Raw genomic sequence first — 19,924 nt, 5'->3', positions numbered from 1 at the left:
CTTTGGAAATAACGAGAAATATTCCCAAACATGTCCAAAAAAAAAACTAATATCCAGAACGTCGAAATATTATACTAACTTTTTAATGCATTTAATTGACAATAAGCTGTATAGTTTACTGTACAAAATGTTAGCCTAATGTATAAAACAGACAGCGTATGCATTCAAATAAAGTCGAAGTCATGCTTGATAACAATGGGCGTTCCGCAAGGCCCCATATTAGGCCCAGTACTTTCCCTCGTGTATATTGACAGTTTAGAGAATTGGCGTGATTCGGACGACTTCGACAACACATTGTTTAAAATTTTTGATGTTTGCTTTACGGTATCTATGATTGGTGTGATTCATTTCTGGAAGACAAATGCAACCTGGTTTTGAGTATTGTGAACTGTTGGTTTAATGACAATAACTTGTGCCTTAATCCACTAAACACATCTTTTACAAGAGTCTATCATATTCAAGAGCCATATAAAGGTCTTTCGCTTCGCATAAATAGTGAATATTTGCTATCAGTGTAGAATGTATAAAACATGAATTTTAAGACTTATTGCTCGTCTTTGGTTGGGAGCCAACATCTATTTATTTCATAATATGACGGATATTTTAACAGAATCACAAATATTATGTGTTCATTCCACTCATGCGGACATAGAATTAGGCATGGTATAATTCGGTGGAGATGGTCGACTGATTCGCTTAATATCTTTTTGCTTCAGAAAAGTTGAAAAAATTTTAATATTTTAACATTCTAAAGTCTATATGTGCTTGAAAAGTGTGTTTATGTGTTTCAAAATGAATCAGGTTTTGTGTTGAACAGTAATTTCTACTCAGTGAATACAAGAATTAAAGACGACTTTAGAGTTCCTTATCAAAATAATAAAATTTGTGATAATTAATGTACATTTCAGAGTGTTTTTTTTTTTAATTTATTAAAAGAAAACGCGCACGAACTGTGCTCATTACTTTTCAATTTATAGATAGTATTTTATTCGTGAAGATGAACTTCAATTATCTCCCGAAAATCAGCTCTTCCGGATATAACAAATATCAGCCTTCTGTCGAAATATAATGAACATAAAAAAATAATGCAAGGAAAATGAACGCCCAGCGATTTCGTGTTATCTTTAGTCATTTAGTATTCGAAGCGCAAATTCTAGAAGCACGAAAATAATACGAATAAATATGAAATATGTTCGAATTATCAAATAAACCCGTTATAAGAAAGTTAAAGGATTTTCTAGTTAGAACCACCCAATAATTTTCTTTATCCAACCTTTTTCGGAGAAGTTAATTTTAACAACTAAACCGCATGGCGCGGCGGATAAAATGGTACAGTCAAAAATTTGACTAATTGGACTGACATTTGTTTTCTTACTTTTAATTTTCAGCCAATGGAAATTTGCAAAAAAAAAAACTTTTTCTTGAAAGTTTTAACAGCTTTGTTAAGAATTAATGTTTAATTTTCCTATTTTTAGAATTATCTTCGGTATTCAGCTATTCATTTCTTGCAAAATAATCTTTAACAAATCCAAAATTAAGCATATACCTAATTTAAACGATTACAGTCCCACAACCTCTCGCTTTTCCTCAAATGCAATGGAATCATCTATATCTCCCCTCTCATTTTTTAATTTCCCGATAAGATATGCCAAATCTCGTCTCGTTGCGACATTTAGAATTTTTCCTGAATCTTTAATTAATCCTATCTCATGTTCGGATGTTGATAATCTCGTGGTTCTTGGCGCACCACTACATCAAACATGGGTGAGTTTCAACAAACTATACAGCAACAGATCCTAAAAAAAAAAAAAATGGTTATTCTCCAATAGAAGGAATGTTAGCTAAAATTCTACCTCCAGTTTTAACACAGTGACAGATCCCAAAATTTAATAACACGATGTAATAGTTATATTAGCGTATACATTACCTAACAAACAAACTCCTGTAACAATCATATACTTTTTTCTTCACCGTATGGGTATTTCTTCCTGTAAGACAAGCGTAATATACTTCTCTATTTCCCTGCCTACCAATCTGAAAACTTTTCAAAATTCGTGAAATACAAAATAGATGTCTTCACAGTTCTGCTATGTATGAAATGGAAAAGAAGTTTTGTTTGTGCATATTTTTCGATCCTATAGTAGTAGAAGCTATGTCTCGACCTGAGTGTCTTGTCTCATATGTTGGTTTTTATTTGAAGTACTTCAATTTCCTCATATTCTGCTTAACTATAACAAAATTTCATGAGAATCTGCATGAAATTTAGTCGACAAGATTCGGTATTTTAAATCTGAGTCACACCACACTACCTTTCAAAAATTGTGATAATAAATATAACAGGTGTATTATATAAGATATTTTAAAAGATTCCTTGTTGTCTGTGCTACGGCAAAGGAATCAGTTCCATACAGTGAATTCCGTTTTCAAAAGAAGATGATTATAACCGATATCAAACGAAATCCCCTTCAATTGAGATTGATAATACTGTCTGTCTGATTGGCTAGGCACCGTTAGAAAATTAACGTTTTAGCTATTTGCTATTTTGAAAAGTCGTTTTAGAGTGAAAATTTATTTAGTAATAACGCAAATATTTTGCACTCCTTCGTGGACTGTACTAGAAAGCGTAGCAGATTATCTTTAGGTACTATTACTTAAGGGTAACTATCTGGGCTCTTCTAATGCTCGCCGAGACCATGGTTCTAGGAATTGCATTCAGACTTGGTGTTATCATCTTTATGACCAAATGTATGACTGTTTACACTTGAACCAAGATTTAATTTTGGAATTTTAAATTAGATATGCCTGGAATACCATGTTTCAACAATTTTCTCATATCATCAACCAGTATCATTATTTTGCATCTTACACCTGCTAATGACAACATTAATCATGGTCTTTGTTAAAAATAAACCTATTTTATAAAATTAAGACAAAATTAAATTCTATAGCTTATTACTTGTTAACGTAACGCCAATCATACTGTTGGCTTCTTAAGAGCTTGACTGAAACTGGCTCGCATTTTAATATGTACCTGCTTATATACTGTTTGAGGAGGGCGGGCTAAATGAGGGGCGTAAACACTCTCTCCGGTGACTGATTCCCATATTTTTGACAGGTAAAGACCTGAGTCGCGGTTTAGATTATTAGGTTGCATATTGATTTCTATAGACTCTCGGATTTTTCATTGGTATCCAATAAAATTTTATTTCCGGTTTCGTGACTGTGTTCGGCAACTGCTGATGAGTTTGTTTGTCTTAGTCTTAAGGCTCTTTCATGTTTTTTGATCCTAGTTGATATTTTTCGTCCGGTCTCGCCAATGCATTCTTTGCCGCATATGCATGGAATGCTGACATCTCAAATGGAATTTTGTCTTTTACGGACCGTTGTGAGAGATTTTTGGACAAGTGATAAATCTGGTTTGACGTTATAATTCTTTAGAACTGTTGATATGTAGTCAGTGATGTTTTGAATGTAAGGAAGGGCCACAATGAGAAGTGTAGAATTGCTTTCGGCCTCATTGCTATTGAAATGTTGTGGTGAAGTGTATTTTTTGATGGAAAGCTTAATATCTTTAATGTGGAAATTATTAGAGAGAAGAGCAGAGGTAAAGTGTTTTAATTCTGAGGTCAGTGACTCGGGCTGAGGTAGTTTTATTGGTCTATAAACAGAGAGTTGATAACCGATGAATTTTGGGCCGGATGGTGATGTGACAATGGGAGGTTATTATTAGTTTAAAACTCAATGGTAAAACGTATGTTAGGGTGATAGAGTTTAAATGTCTAAGAAAATCTACTATGAGGCCAAATAACAAAAGGATCATCGACGTAGCGTTTCCATAATTTTTTTTTCTCAAAGGCGATTCGCGATGATTGGTGATAGTGGAGAACCCATTTTTACCTGTTCGCGAGGTTTGTTCAAAAATTTGACCGTTATAAGAAAAATATGTTCTAGACAAGCATTTTTTGATTAAAGTGAGAAGGTTCTCGGATTTTAATATATCTGAAATGATGTTGAGAGTTTCAGGAATAGGAACTTTGAACGTCGAAACTAACTAGAATATCGTGTGTATCTAATGTAATGCTTTTTAATTAATTGTTCAATGAAGTGGAAGGAATTATGTACGAAACTATCAGTTATCCCAAAGGATCGAAGGGGTAATCCTGTTTTGTGAATCTTTGGGAGTCCGTACAGGCGAGGAATTTTAGATTGATGGGGGTGATAGATTTTTTTACGTAGTCTGACAGAGAAGAAGCCTTAATAACATTTAAGATTTAAGGTTGTGATCCTGATATTCATTTGTGTTCATGACCACCGTAGCATTTCCTTCATCTGCTCTTTGGATTACGATTTTTGTCTTAGTCATTAGATTTTAGAGATTTTAGGGCAATGCGTTCAGGTTTTGCGATATTAGATTTATATTTATATTTAGATATTAGTTTTGATTTTTTTTTAAGGATTTTCGCAGATCCAAATCGAATTTCATTAGCTGTTTGAGATGGCAGTTTGTTTAAGATAAACTCGACATTTGAAAATATTTCCTCTTTTGGGATAATCTGTAGGGCAAGGACGAAGTTGGAATCTTTCGAAAGAACTGATTTTTCCGTTTCCGAAAGTTGGTGCGATGAAACATTTATTGCAGCGTTTGGTAACTGAGAAGAGGTGGGGATGGTTTTCCTAGTGTTGACGTTAGTTTTTAAAATTTCTGAATGTGAATTTGGGTAGAAGATAAACGAAGATTTAAAGCTTTGTTATGAATCATGTTTGAAAAACTATCGAACTCGGATGGGGACAAGATGCAAGCAATTTCATGGTGTAGAGACAGAAGACCCTTACTGATTTGGTCTATTTCCTTATGGGTATGATGAATTCTTTCTCGAAGTAAACTGTAAAAAGTATTACAGCAGCCTGTGGAAGATTCTTTGAAAAAAAAATATAGCTTATTTATTTTTCATTCAAAAAATGGGAAAAGTTTTCTAATACACTTCAACAAAAAGAAAAATATTTTTGGTATAACAAATAAAATACATTTTAGTTTTTTACCTGAAATAAAAAAAAAATATTGCAATAAGTTAAACTGCTATGACAATTCGAATTACAAAAAAATCGTCGTTTCCGACATCGATGGAAAGTTATTTGTTTGTCGATGTACCTGGCGAACATTTACTAATTTTGGGATTTAACGATGATATAGCTATGTCATATTTTTACACTTATCGTTGTCAAAATTTAAATTCAAAATGTGCAATCAGTATTTCTTGTGACAGTTCGTCAACACGTATGAAAATTACTTAAAATAATTTAATAATTCGATCAGCATTACTTACTAAAACTTTAAGCAAAAGCATTTACATTATTTTGTAGAAAAACTACAAGAAGGTTCATCAACTTCTCACTACTTGGTGTCACGCAGAAAATATCATAACTACATACAAGAAAAGGCATTTCTTGCATATCTTAAAATATCGGCAAAGAACTATAATTCGTCTAGCCTCTAGTCATTGTGTTCTAATGGGCGCTACAATTTCACTGAAAAATAACATAGGTATTTACAAATTTGCATATCTACACGCTTTCTTAAAAAGAAAACCAGAAGGATACAAAGCACAGAAGAGCAGAGTATTTTCAGTTTTTGTTTTGTGAAATAAAAACTATTAATAATTTATATTGGTAATGTGGGAGAATAATTAATAAATAAATTTCAGAAATTGAACATTTTGGTATGCTATTTAGGTCTTTCTGGCTGCGAGTAATTTTTTTCTACTCCCTGCTCTTAAATACCCCATTATGTACGGATCAAGCGCGCGGCCAGTGTCCTTTTAAGACGTCAGCTTTATTACCCACGCTCGCCAACCACTTTGAAAGTTTCTGCTACTTTATTCACGCGTTTGGAAAGCAATATCATGTTTTTGGGTATGTTTTACAAAAATCTAAAATGACTCGTTTTTTTAGCACTCGCTCCGCTGTCGAATAAAACTCGTGACCAAAATTGGGTTTATCAAACTTGTTGCATAATATACTATTAAAGCACATCTATTGTTCACTCCACTTTCCGAATAGCTATGCTTTTAGTCCGCTTTCCCGCAGATGAGCCTTAAAATGCAACAAAATAAATGGCTCCCTTCAACTTGCCTTTATTATAGAGAGATAATCGACGACTTCCGCATTCTTTACAAATTTCCAGTTTTTGAAACTGGATCGTTTGTACTTCACATTTTCGACAACTTACCGAGTTATAAAAGTCGAAATATTAAACCGTGCGAATTTACAACATTTCTAAGCGAAAAGCTCGACTCCACATCAGTTTCTTGATTTACGAGATTATCTTCCACACTTACCTCTCCGGGCTATCCATTCACATATTCGCCGGGCATTAAAATTATTCTGCCAAATTAACCCGAGGCAAACTTTTGCCGCGACTGAATCCAACTTACGCTTTAATTCAGTTAGACTCCGCGAGGTTATCTTATTATACTTGTAGCCCGCTGCAGGGAACCGACGGTTATTGATTAATCCAACTCCAGTTTCGATGGTCCTTTATCGTATGATAAATTGCTTCTGGAAAATGCAAAGTTATACATTCGAAAAGATCCGTATATGCAAAACCTGTATTTTATACATTTATCTTCGATTCGTAACAAACTATGTATTTTTGTACAAAACTTCTGGATTCCTCCTCCATCGGTTGTTAATGAATCGAACTTGCTGACGTTTTGCCAATCATCCTGCTGCCTTCTTCAGAGCTTAGTATGAAACTGGCTAGCATTCTATTTTGTGCCTTCTTAAATACTGTTTGAAGGGGTGGAGCTAAAGGAGGGGCATGAACGTTTTTTCTCGGATGGCTGATTCCCATGTTGGTAAAAGCTAATGATCTAAATCGCGATTTAGATTGTTTGGTTGTTAAGAAATTTCTATGGATTCTTGGATTTTTCATGGATAGATGTGATTACACGAAAGAATTTTTGGGGATGATGGATGAAACGTCAGTAAGGTTGATTTATTTACAGCCGACGCACAGTGATTCGTTCTACACATGCTTGACGGAAAGATTTTACAAGTTAAATTCATTCATTCAAGTTTATTTAAATATAAAATATAGTGTATCTAGTAAGTAGTTATTTAGCATTTTGATAAGAAATACGGATTAGATTATTATACAGGGTGTGTCAACAGTACATGCTTGGTTGAAATCTTAACAACCACTACTGATAGATAAAAAAATCAAATAGAAAAATTGTACAGCAATTAAAGCTACTTTACCTAAAAATATTTTCATTTATATAGGATGTTCTAAAAATCTAACCAAATCAAAGTGATATTTTTCTTATGATACACCCCGTTATTAAAAAAATCAAATATCTAGAAGGGTTGTACAGAAATATAAGCTACAAAACCTATAAATGTTTTCATTTATACAGTATGTCCTAAAAATCTGTACCAAATTAATGTGGTATTTTTCTGATGCTACATCCCGTTATGAAGAAAATCAAATATATGTATATAAGCTACAAAACCTAAAAATTTACCAAAAATCTTTACCATATTAAAGTTGTTTTTCTTATGGTATACGCTTTGTTTTGATGTGTTCATTAAGGAACAATACAGAAAAATGAGAAGAAATGATTTTCAAAAATACCTTATATTTTACATTACAAAAGTTTTATAATGCCAATGAATTTTTAAAATAAAAAAAAACTATTCCAATAAACTAAAAAATAACATTATTTACATACTTAAAATATTAAAATTTATCTTTGTTATTCACTTGTCTGGTTTGAACTTTCAGAACTGCCTGGATCAAAAGAATTTTCAGTTACTTCTGACATTCTGACTGGTGACCTACCGCGTACTTGAGATCTTAATAAAAAGAGCAATACATCTTTAGGAAACGTTCTTAAATTCGCAATTGGTTTTTCGCGGTACGAACTAATCAAAGGGTCAGAAGTAATCAGAAGCATATTAAAAAGGTTCATATTCGTGTATATTCTAAAAGTTTTTTCGTGTATGTGTCAATCGATAAAGTCTGCAATCTTTATTGCGAGCCTCTTGTGCTTCTTCAGACAATTGTCCGAGTGGCACAATACACTCCCTAGTAACATCTACTACATAGGTTAATATTTTATGAATACTTACAGGCATTGGATACTAATTATACAAGGTAATGTACATTTCCTTAGTTTCTAATAAAAAAAAATTAAATGGTTCTAAATTTAAATCGTATTCCGAGGACAAGCAACACAGTATCACATAAAAACCCTCAATTAGAACTTGATCAATCCTGGCACTTTGACCAGCATGTTTGAAAAACCTTCTAGCGGTGTTTCATTTCTAGTACAAAACCCAGGTTTATCTACTATTACACCCACTTCAGTTTTGAAATTCGCTTGATTTGTCATTCTCATCTTGTATAGTCCATTCTATATGATAAATGCAAAAAATATTCAAGCGCTTTTATCCATGCGTGTAGAGTGGATAAACCGTACTGATAAACTTCGAGCTTAGGTGATTGGAATTCATTTCACTGGGTTTGGCGCCACAAATGTAGCAATTGTGATTATCCAACTGTTGTACGAGGTTAGCGCCAAAATTTCTCGGCCTGATATAGATGCAGCTCCAGCATCACGATAAAACTTTGTCTTTTAAATATGTATTAGTAGGCTGCGAAAAAAAAATTGAAGTCTTGCGTCAAACAGTTTTTTATTGACAGCATTTTAAAAAAGATGTGTATGAAAAAATGTCGCAAAGAACGCAAATTCAGTATAGAGCAGTCATAAAGTTTCTGACACAAGAAAGGTGAGCACCTAAAATTATTAAAGAAAGGCTGGATGGTATATGCTGGCAAAGTTCTCCTTCATATTCTGTAGTGAAAGAATGGGCAAAACGTTATCGAATGGGGCAGGAGTCCCTTGAAAATGATTCAAAAACTGGTCGACCAGTGGAGGTCATAACGGAAGATATTGTTGCGATTGTGGATGAGGTGGTATTGAGTGAACGACGTTTAAAGGTCAAGAAAATATCAGATATTACTAAGCTTTCTGGTACAAGTGTTCGTGGAATCCTGCATGATCATTTAGGTATGCATAAGGTTAGTGCATGATGGGTTCCTTAAAACCTTTCGGCTATTCAAATACAACGCCGTGTCGAGTGTGCGCGGTTTTTTTGGGACTCCGTGGGTCGGAACCGAAGCCTGTGATAGAAACTATTGTGACGGGAGATGAAACTATGGTTCTCTATTATGACCCTCTATCGAAAAAAGAATTAATGTAATGGCGTCGTAAGGGTGAAGCACCTCCAAGAAAATTCAGAATCGGCCAGTCAACAAAAAAGGTGATATCCACGATCTTTTGGGATTGTGAAGGATTTTTTTTGATAGATTTTAAAGAAACTAATATCACTGTCAATGGTAAATATTACGCAACATTATTACATAAATTGCGAAACTGCATACTTGTAAAACGTTGAGGAAAACTGACCAGAGGCGTGCGTCTTTTGCACCATAATGCACCTGTCCATAGTGCTGGTGTTGCACGAGCTGCCATTTTAGAGTGTGGGTTCCAACAGTTAGATCATTCTCCCTATAGTCCAGATATGACCCACAGCGACTATTATTTGTTTGGATATTTGGAAAAGGACTTTAGCGACGAAGTTGAGTTAAAAGAGGCTGCTTTAGCTCATTTTGCAGACAAACCAAAAGAATATTTTTTAAAGGGCTTGAGTTTTTAATAAAGAGATGTAATAAGTGCATTGAAGTTAAGGGGGATTATATTGAAAAATAATGAAACATTGTTACTCTACTTTGTTTCTTTCGTATTCAGGCCGGGAAATTTTGGCGCTGCCCTCGTAAGTCAATACTTCTTCCACATCAATTAAATTTGTTGAAGGAATACATTCCAGTTATTTTTCTTAGGCAGTATAGTGAAGGGTACAAATTGTGACCTTTTTCTAAAGCTTTTTTTCTCAATACTTTATATTTATTATACTTATTTATATTATACTTATATATATTAAATTGGATAAATTGAGCTAAAAACGAATTTATATTATATTATATTATAAGAAGTTTTTTATATTAATATAATTATGTTGCAGATTATTTTTAGACACACGGCATTATAGCGATTATTTTCTTCTAGGGTGGGAATGTGTTATACTAATTTGAAGACGAAATTTAAGGCCGGGCCTAGACGGTCAATACTATTGCGCAATATTGTGCATATTATATTTATGTGTATATTTATATGTAAGTATGTTTTTGTTTTCATCATTTTATAGACAATGACAGGAGCAGAATAAAGCGCAATATTATTTAGTTTAGTTTACTTCGTTTTTATTATTTATTGACCGTCTAGATCGGGCCTATGTAAGATAGTTTAAAAATAATATAACTAACTGCTCTAGGGCGCATTTTTTATTTGTTCACCTTTCTTTCCTGCAACCAGCCGACTTCCATTCTCTTTCTATTTTTAGACGAAACAGCTTTATTTTGGGTTTTGAAACCATTTGAAATGTTCCTAGAAATATTTTCTATACGAAAAGTTTCTAAATGGACTGATACAATCTGCGTTGTTTCATTTTTCGTGTAAGAATACCAAACGTCTAAATAAGTCTTACGAGAAGTTCGGCAATTACCTCCTACAAAAAAAAAGTCAGTATGATGGAAGGCCGTGCGAAAACTTTGCATAATGGAAAAAGAAGGCTAAATAATGTAATGTTAAAATATCAAAAAACCAAAGGGAGTACTCATACTTAGATTTTCGGAACAAATTGGAAAAGTTGGCATTAACTGTTTTAATGTTTACCATTAAATAAATATCAATCAAAGCAAAAAAAAGTAGCCCCTACCTTCAATAATATTGGCCATTTTTTAGCAGAATGTAGGTTGCACACAAATATAAACTGATTTAGCCTAATTATCCCCAAATTTACTCAAACTTCACAATTAAATTCACGACGCGAATATTGGTAAATGTTAATAACAAACATAATTATGTTGTCATGGGATACTAACCAACAGTTGAGGGTTTCAAAGGTTACTAGATCAATCAATTGTTTTTTGCGGCCTAAGATATAGAGATCGAATCTCTATGCGACGTAGGAGGAGGTATTATAGTAGTCTGTGGAAAATTAATAATACAATTAGAATTTATTCTATCAAATTTATCTATAACACTCACTTATACCTTGGTATATAATGACCTTAATTGTGGTTGATCGATTTTGTTTTTAAAAAATATCGAATGTAATGGCTTTGCTAGGCACAAGATCAATAATAACAAAAGAAAAATATTTTGCTTATATTTACATATCTAAAGTAATATATAAAACAAACCGGCTAGCATATAATAGATGTTACACAGTAAGCAACTAAAATAACATGCCTATTTATTTAGTTTTTTTTTTTATTTTAACTTATTCAGATACAAAACATAAATGGATAGAAAAATGGATATGTGAAAGTTGTAAAATATTTTAACGATTTTGCAGTCTGATTTTGATATGCTCTTTGTATAAAAAAATTAGTGTTTATTGTTTAGAGTTGAATTGTTTGTAAATTAAATGTTACACTAATTATAAAAATGCCAGCAACAAATTGGAGATAAAATAGGTTTCTAAATACCTTAAAGGTCTCACAAGCTCACCAAAAAAACTTTGCTTGTTTAGCGAACTCTATATCTTAAATAGTTTTCGACGTCTATTCACTAAATCCACAACTCATCATATAAACGAACGATAAGTCTCACAATACTGATCAAATTTTGCATGTCTGGGTTTTGAAAGATTAACCCTGCTTTGCCAGAGTCTAAATAATAGATCTTCTTGAATAAGATAAAAAAAGCCATAAAATTAACTCGATCAAAAAATATACGAGACCTTAAATATTTATTTTATTTCTTTTTTTTTTCATAGAAATTGTTATTGGATTTCCATTAAATTCAATTAATCGAATAGTTTGAATTTGAAATTAGTGACACGCCAATGCCTTGTTTAAAAGTGTTATTCTACAGAGACTAAGTATTTATCGGAGGTCCCTCGTATACAAAGAGCGGTGTTTGGAGAATCAATCGATTACATAATAATTTGTGTTTGTCTCAATTACTAATTATGTTCAAGCGAAGACGAGATGACTTTTTAAAAACTTTATTTTCAAAATACAATCGAAAATTAAGAGTTTCTGCAGCAGCAGTTACAACAAGAATAATCATATTACTTAAAACTAAGACTTTATAGGTTCGTATCCGAAAAGCTGACAATGTGAATCTCACGGTCTCTTCATAGTACCATCGTGGCCAAATGCTGACATCGTAGATCTCACGGTGTCCTATCCTTATCACCTAGAAATCATTGTACATGACTTACTAAAAGCACCAAATAAAAATCTAATAGCGATATAGGATGTGCGTTTCAAAACAAAATAATAAAATTTGGAACAAGCGGGCTCATTATAATTTGCCGGGAAAACCGGATACAAAAATTCGTCCGTCTCTCGGCTCACTATTTATCAAAACCAGACTGCAGCAAGAAATTAGAGACAGCGTTAATAAATTAAATTACGCTTAATTACTCCCAATTAGGTAAAGTTAAATGATTTAAAGTCAACCGGCTCTGTTAATAACTAGTAATAATTCGAGAAATAAGTCTGCTGGATAAAATTTTCCTATCTCGCAATTGAAACTGTTCTAGAGGATTATTTTGAACCGAAATTGCAATATTCCTCTTACTTGAGAGTTCGGTTTCGGGGTAACACTCATAAGTATTACGTATTATATTAACACACCTCTATAACTGTTTCTTACCAAAATAAAAAACATTTTATTTTCAAAAAATTAACTAACATATTATTTGACTTTGAAACAAATATTTTTATACAATTTGATACAATACAAAAATGAGGAACGGGCTAAGTGGGAACACATTATTTGGTCAAATTCTAATAAAATCTTTGTGCTTAGGGTCTTTTAGATAAGGAATCATTGATATTTGGTGCCTATTTCTAATATCTTATATGGTTTTTCCTTTCTTAAGTATCGATGTGACTTTCGAACATGGTATTTCAGAAAAAGATCCAGCAGTAAACAAAAAGCCAGGTCTTTGGGAGTCAACTTTCAAATCAAATCGGCCTGTGTGTGTAATTGACACTATTACATTGTGTAAGTCCTCAGGTACCATCGGAACGCACTTGCGCTTTCTTTTCTCGATCAAAGCGAAATCCCTGTCGCACTGAAGGAAGCTATGACCTCTGAAAAGTTATCTATGTTCAATAATGTCAAGGAGTCCAAGAGTCACTAAAAACACATAGATAAAAACAATTCTAATAAACAAGACCCAATTTCGTTACTGCCACGTCCTGGCACTCTTTTATGCCAACAGCACATATATGAATGCCTGTTATCCCCAAAGTTGATTCTTAAGTTGTAGTATGAAAGTTGGCATGTCAGAGTGGGTGAAAGTCGGTACGAAAATCACTTGTTTCCAAATCCACTGAGAACACCCTCGTGGTGCCTCCTTGCACTTGCGACGATGTCTCTTTTCACGAGCATACGATATCTCTTTTCGTGAGCATACACGCTACTTCTGCCTTTCTATGGTGCACCTCCAGCTACAACTTTGCCGCCCGACTTCTTTCGCCCTGCGCTTTTAGTTTGCAATTTAACGAGTCACATTTACGAGGTCCTTCAAATGAAACATTTGGAAAGTCTTTTTTCAACACTTTTTTGTAAAACTTGTAGGTGACCAAACTGAGTTGATATTTCTGCAATAACGCTTCGTGAAGGCAGTTCACATTTAAATCTGGACATAAATATTCTTTTGCACCTTTTTCGCAATTCTTCTCGGGGTACACTATCTATAAGCTCTTTAATAAGTTTCCTATCACCCTGCGTAAATTTTCCAGAAGCTGTACGAGTTCTCATGTCTTTATAAACGACTTTGCCGCTTTTTTTCTTTCGTATAATAGTTTCCAAATGCTTTTTTGTCAAATCGAAAGTATTCATTAAAGTAAATTTACCTACAACTACATTCCCTCTCCGTCTGGAAGGCTATATTAGGTGGTATATTGACTGATTCAATCAAGGGGATCTTCGTATGTCAATCTCTGTTCGTAGTTTAACGACTTGCAGTTAAATTTACATTCACATGTTATTTGCAAGAAAGAGAAATATTTTTTAGGACTTACAGAAAAGTATATATACACAGTAAAACGACTGCGCTAAGCCTGTGAATTGAAACCTACAGCGCATAAGTTAAAAATTGGCACCGTCCTATGACTTACTTGTAGGTTAGGTCTCCTTTTTTTACTACAGTGTTCCCATTTCTGTTTTTATAAGATTGTCTTGCATTTTTGTCCTTGCTTATCACTTAATCTTCCCATTCCTTGGTTTCGACGTTCAAAATTCATTTCGAATAGATCTTTACACTATTTGATAGCGTCGTTACAGAAAACGATTAAAAAATAATATAAACACATATCACGATTCTTGACCCCTTTGTTGTGAAAATAACAAATCACTTACAGAAAGCGCCACCTATCGGCGTAATTTTTTTCGGAGGTTATAATTCTGACACTTTGCCCGCTTGGTGGGTCATAGTGCATTTTATAAGACTTTAAAATGTTTACAGTTCTCTATTGTATACACTCGAAGCAAATAATAAACATCCCGACATATGATTAAACGCATCGTTTAAGATTAAATTGAGCTCGATTGTTGCGCGAACAACATCAAAAATTTGCATTTACAGTGCACTCGGAACTTCGGCAATTTAATGCAGATTTTATGCAAATGTAATTCTGTAATAACAGAAACCAATGTAAACAACATAAACAGTTTTACCTGATGTTGATATTCGAAATAATATCGGTAACCGCTTTATGAAAACAATTTTTATCATTTAGCGCTTTTGAAATGCAATTTGGAAGCTGCTATTCATCTTGTATGTTTATGACGGCGAAATCCGAATAAAATTTAGTAACCATATTCCTTTTATTTTCCAAAAAAGAACATAAATTATAGTGCTTGTAATTATATAAATAAATTGCCAAAATGTGTTAAATAATAAAATTGTTGTTAAATATAAATACCACAATTTTTTATATTTATGATGATTAGAAATTTTCAAAAATAAGAAAGTTTTCAAACATTTATGATTAAAATTGACCGATGAGAATTAATATTTGTGTTCAAAAAATGTTCCCTGTTCTTGTTTTATCTTGTTTTTTTGCCGCGCATAGTCCATTATTATCAATGCTATAATTAATTTTTCTTCTTCCTATTCTAAAATACAAAATTTTGCACTGATGGAATTCTGAAGTCTGTTACTCCAGAGTAACGTCATACTGATCGCACATACGAAGCATAAAGTAAAACATGGCACCAAATCCAAATCAAAAAAATTAGAACGCTGAATATTTGGTCAGCTATATTCAGATGTATTCTCAGATCCTTCACAGTTTCAATGTTGCTACAATCAATAACAGTTCCTTTATGACTAGAAACGGTATTCAACAGATTCTTCTGTAATACTACTACAAATTTGTAGACCATCTGCAAAGAGCCACTCATTTGAATATAGTTATTCCCTATATCATTGACAACATCCTTTCCCATCTTTTACAAACTTCGAAAATCTTTTATTATCTTATCATTATCTTCATATTTTTATAACAATATAATATTTTAAAACTATTTTAATGTCGATGATTGAGAATTGCTATATGTAGTCTTGTTTATGAAGAAACCAATTTCAGTGACGAATGTGTTCAGCCATTAGCATTAATCTTTAAAACATTTAATATAGTTTCAGTTGCTGTTTATTCAATAAATATTCAGCGGACCGGGTAGCATTATTGAAAACAGCGCCACCTACCTTCAAAAATCGAAAATCGCTGTTCAATATCTGTTTGTAGATCGGGGGTTCCTTGGATTTCCTGGAATATACCCATCCCTTACAGATGTTCCAGACTGGTCGAACTTGGAGAATTTTTTATCCATATAGTAGTAGCAACTTGAAGTACATATTGACCTTTTTAAAGAAAAATCTAAATCTGATATCTTCTTCGGTTACCTTTGAAACACTTGCATTCATGTCACTGCAGTCTACCTGTTTTGTTTCCGCTCATACCTAAACAAACTCGTGACTAAAATGTCGTTTATGAAACTTATTGCACTATTTTCTAAACTTATCTTTACCGTAATTTGGCAGTATCAAAATGAGAAATATTTTACCGCCCGTAGTAATATACTAATACCGGTTCTAAGTGCATTTTGCGAGATAATTTGAATTGTCGTGAATCGTTCGTTGTGGTCAGGTTGACGCGAGAAAATTTCGAATTTTCGGTAACTGTGGAACATAGCATAAAATTGAAGAAAGGGTTGATATCGTTGGATATATTCTTTTTTCAGAAAAAAAAAGTTTTTTGCGATTACTTAGGAAAATTCCATCTAGTGGCAGGGTAGGGAATTGCAATCTCGTCACACGGCAAGGGTGGCCGAGAAAAGGCTGTTCTCAACTACTCCAAATTCATTAAAATACGTTAAGCCTTGAAATGGAAATTTATGTAAGAAACTACACACCACCCTCCTTGCACAGATAGAACAAAAAATATTTGAATTTGTCTTAGATGAAAAACAGTACTCACTTTAACTATGCCTCACTTCAGAACCTTTTGTAGAAACCGAGTTTTAAAATTCAGGATTTTAATTAGGCACTGGTGGCCATTTCACAAACTCAGCACTTTTTCGTGGCCGATGTATACAGTACTTTTTTTTCTAATTTCTAGAACCCTAATACAGCACTTCGTTGCCCCTACGGGGACACCTGGTATATAAACCATGTTGCGAACACTCCTGAGTCACGTCCTTTTCGGATTGTATTTGGTTTTATATTCGGAACGAAATCTGCTTTAAAAAAAAAGTTTGGTAGAAAAAGATGATCGGATCTCGATTCACGCCATTGAAAGAAGAGCAAAAAATACGAGCTAGCTTCAAATGTAGCGTTTTCGATATGCTAATAGGGAGGATTCGAGTTGAAAACTGTACTTAGTAAGGTTTAAGTTTAAATTTAAAACTGTAAACCTTAAGTCTAATTGAGTTTTAATTTTTGCAACTAGGTTCACCAGGAATTTTTAGATTATTCTACTAAATATTTCGCATGGACATTTTTTAAAAATAGTTCTTATATGCAGTGTGTAACTGAAATATAAATTGGAAAAAAATAATTACTCGAAAATTTTTTCTAGTCTGGGAAATTCTGGGGTAGTCAACAGCTCTAATTGTGCGACATTACCGCTAGAGTGGCACGCGAGTACGAACGCTTGCGCTGGTAGGCATGCTGACACGAGCTAACTTTGATTAACCTAGAGCAGTGGTTCCCTAAGTGGTCCCCAGGGACGATGCTCTACTTTGGAATGAGAAAAATAAATTTATATGGCATTTAGATAGAATATAATAAAAATAAAGTTTGAAAGTGTCTAAAAAAAGCCTGGGAACCACTGATTTAGAAGCTGACCCCGGAAATTTCCGGTATGGTCTGTTCATAGATATAGGAAAGTGACCAATTGCTTTTGAATGGGATTATTCATTACCCATTAACATACAATGCAAAAAAAATTATTACCTAAAGTTTAGGAATTTAAAATCTGGTAAAATTGTGGTCCGTAATAGAAAATAATTTTATACCTCCCTGTGTTTAATATTCTTTGGTTTGGTATACTACTTTGTTTAAGTTTATTAGTAATCATTCTTATTTCGTGTATTGATTCGCGTGCGAATTATGCAAAATATGTGCGAGTCTAGTGTATCTCAGGAGATGCTTCCGCCCAGATGTAGAAAACAGTATTTTATTGAGACTAAGGAAGATATAAACAATGTTTATTTGACTCTCATTGAACGTGGTGCCAGCAAGCAAGCATCTTTAGAAGAAACGGCCACATTGACGAAAATTCCAACATGAACTGTATGGAAAATTGTGAATAATCCCATTTCAGCGAGGACAAAAAGAAGCGATGCTGACATTTCCTCAAATGTAGATGAAAGTGATCAAGATATAATACGAGGGTAAGATTTACCAGCTATACGAGGAACAAAGCGTGCCTACATTAGATATCTTAATTACGAGGCTTGAAAAAGATAAAACCGGTGTTAAATGTGGCAGAACACATTGGTTATAGATTTAAAAAAAATGAAAAAAGGCAAGTTTTAATAGAATCTTTTAGAATTCGGAAATGCGACTGGAATATCTAGAAAAAATTAGGATTTACAGAGAACAACAAAGGCCAATTATTTACTTGGATGAAACCTGGTTCGACACTTATGATACCCCGGAAAAGGGTTGGGTTGACTCAACTGATAAGTATAAAACAAACGCGCCATCAAAAAGAGGTAAAAGAATAACTATTTTGCATGCTGGCTCTAAAGATGGTTGGATTCCAAATGGACTTTCTCTGTCTGCCAAAAATATTAAAGATTCTTCTCTGGATTACCATGAAGACACCACCGCTGATTTATTTGAAAATTGGTTTAAAAAGAAACTAGTTCCAAACATTCCTCCTAATAGCGTAATTGTAATGGACAATGCAAGTTATCACAGCAGATAGTTGACTAAAACCCCTTCCTCATGTGACACAAAAGTAACAATCCAAAACTACATGTATAATAACGACATTTATTTTCACGAAGATTATACCAAAAAGCAATTAATTGAGGTTCTACAAAGCTTGAACGTACAAAAGGAATACGTCTGTGATATTTATGCAAAAAATCTAGGGCATACAGTTCTAGCATGTTGAACATGTTTGAAATCTGCCATTCATCGTAACAATGTTTTTCCCCGTGTTAACTCCAATGTCCTCAATCTTATAGAAACCGAAGTTTTTAACATCCCTCCACAAAGTTGGGCAAATTCTGTTAAACATATAGAAAAAGCAGAACGATCCAATGCAAATAATATAGAACAAATAATAATTAGAACAGGCGATAACTTAAGTAGGTAATAAAAATAATTTGTAATTTTATTTTAGATTTAAACATAAATGCCTACATTAATAAATAAATATTGTTTAGTATCTTTCATAGAAAAACCCCAAATAAGCAAAGTACGGACCTGTTCGGCCATATTTCATTCTTACAGCTTGCTCGGGTTTTTCCTTAATTCGTATCAGTTAGTCACTTTCTTATATCTATGAACAGACTTTATCTTACTCACGGATGAGATGGTAGATTTTAGTGACAGACAATATTAATAAGTCATTGTAAATAGCATAGGCAAACGCTTTGGTTAGTTTTCATGAGTTGGGTTAATGAATCGATTTAAATAAATTTAAGCATTTGATTACCACTTTTCACCAGTCAGTTTAACAAAATGCGCAACCCCAAATGTGAAATTATTTAGAATGTGGTATCGATTTTTTTTATATATAATATTAGAGTGAACTGGAACAGAATGTTTTTCATAGATGTAATCTATGTTATGTGATTGAATGAATATAATATAAAACTGCGACAACCCAAACAAAATTTCCGTGTTGAGGAAAATCCTTTTAACAGTAATTTCTTTTAAGTTTCTAAACCACCTTCGTGTTGAAAAAATCAATTTACTGGAACCGTAAGAATTATTCAAATCTAGATACTCACCCCAGTAACAAAAAGTAAAGCCGCCCGGCAAAACAATCGGCACCTAAAGTTGATTAGAACGGTTACAACACCCTAATCCACTCTTAAATTCAGATCAGGATTGATGGAACAGGAAGTAAATTGCCTGAATCGAAAGCTACGTCTCCACTGGGTCATTACAGACAACATTATTTTACGTGGTTAATTTTCTTTCGAGGTTAGATTTAATGCTTGGTCTGCGTCGGACGCAATCGATTAACATTTAGCGTCATTTAAATGTGGTCCGTCGATAACGAGTGGTTTTTATCGTTATCGGTGCTAGA

General features: G+C 33.4%; 1 protein-coding gene and 1 long non-coding RNA gene across 6 annotated transcripts in view; one reads left to right on the top strand and one right to left on the bottom strand.

Annotated features, from left to right (window-relative positions):
- LOC132700301 (nephrin) overlaps window positions 1-19,924 on the top strand; it is a 539,288-nt gene that overhangs the window by 52,875 nt on the left and 466,489 nt on the right. The gene's annotated exons all lie outside the window — the stretch shown is intronic.
- Window positions 12,126-19,803, bottom strand: LOC132701820 (uncharacterized). Of its 2 annotated transcripts, none has more exons than XR_009618820.1 (3): window positions 19,623-19,803; window positions 15,859-16,889; window positions 12,126-12,329 (listed from the first exon to the last, which is right to left on the bottom strand). It is a non-coding gene; the product is annotated as an uncharacterized LOC132701820 (long non-coding RNA). The 2 variants fall into 2 exon arrangements; XR_009618821.1 differs by having other exon boundaries at window positions 15,859-16,113.

This window comes from Cylas formicarius, unplaced genomic scaffold, assembly GCF_029955315.1.
Source record: "Cylas formicarius isolate icCylForm1 unplaced genomic scaffold, icCylForm1.1 PGA_scaffold_10__41_contigs__length_53128322, whole genome shotgun sequence".
Taxonomy (NCBI): Eukaryota; Metazoa; Arthropoda; class Insecta; order Coleoptera; family Brentidae; genus Cylas; species Cylas formicarius.
Note: the sequence above shows the minus strand (reverse complement) of the source record. Positions and strands in the feature narration are given on the sequence as shown.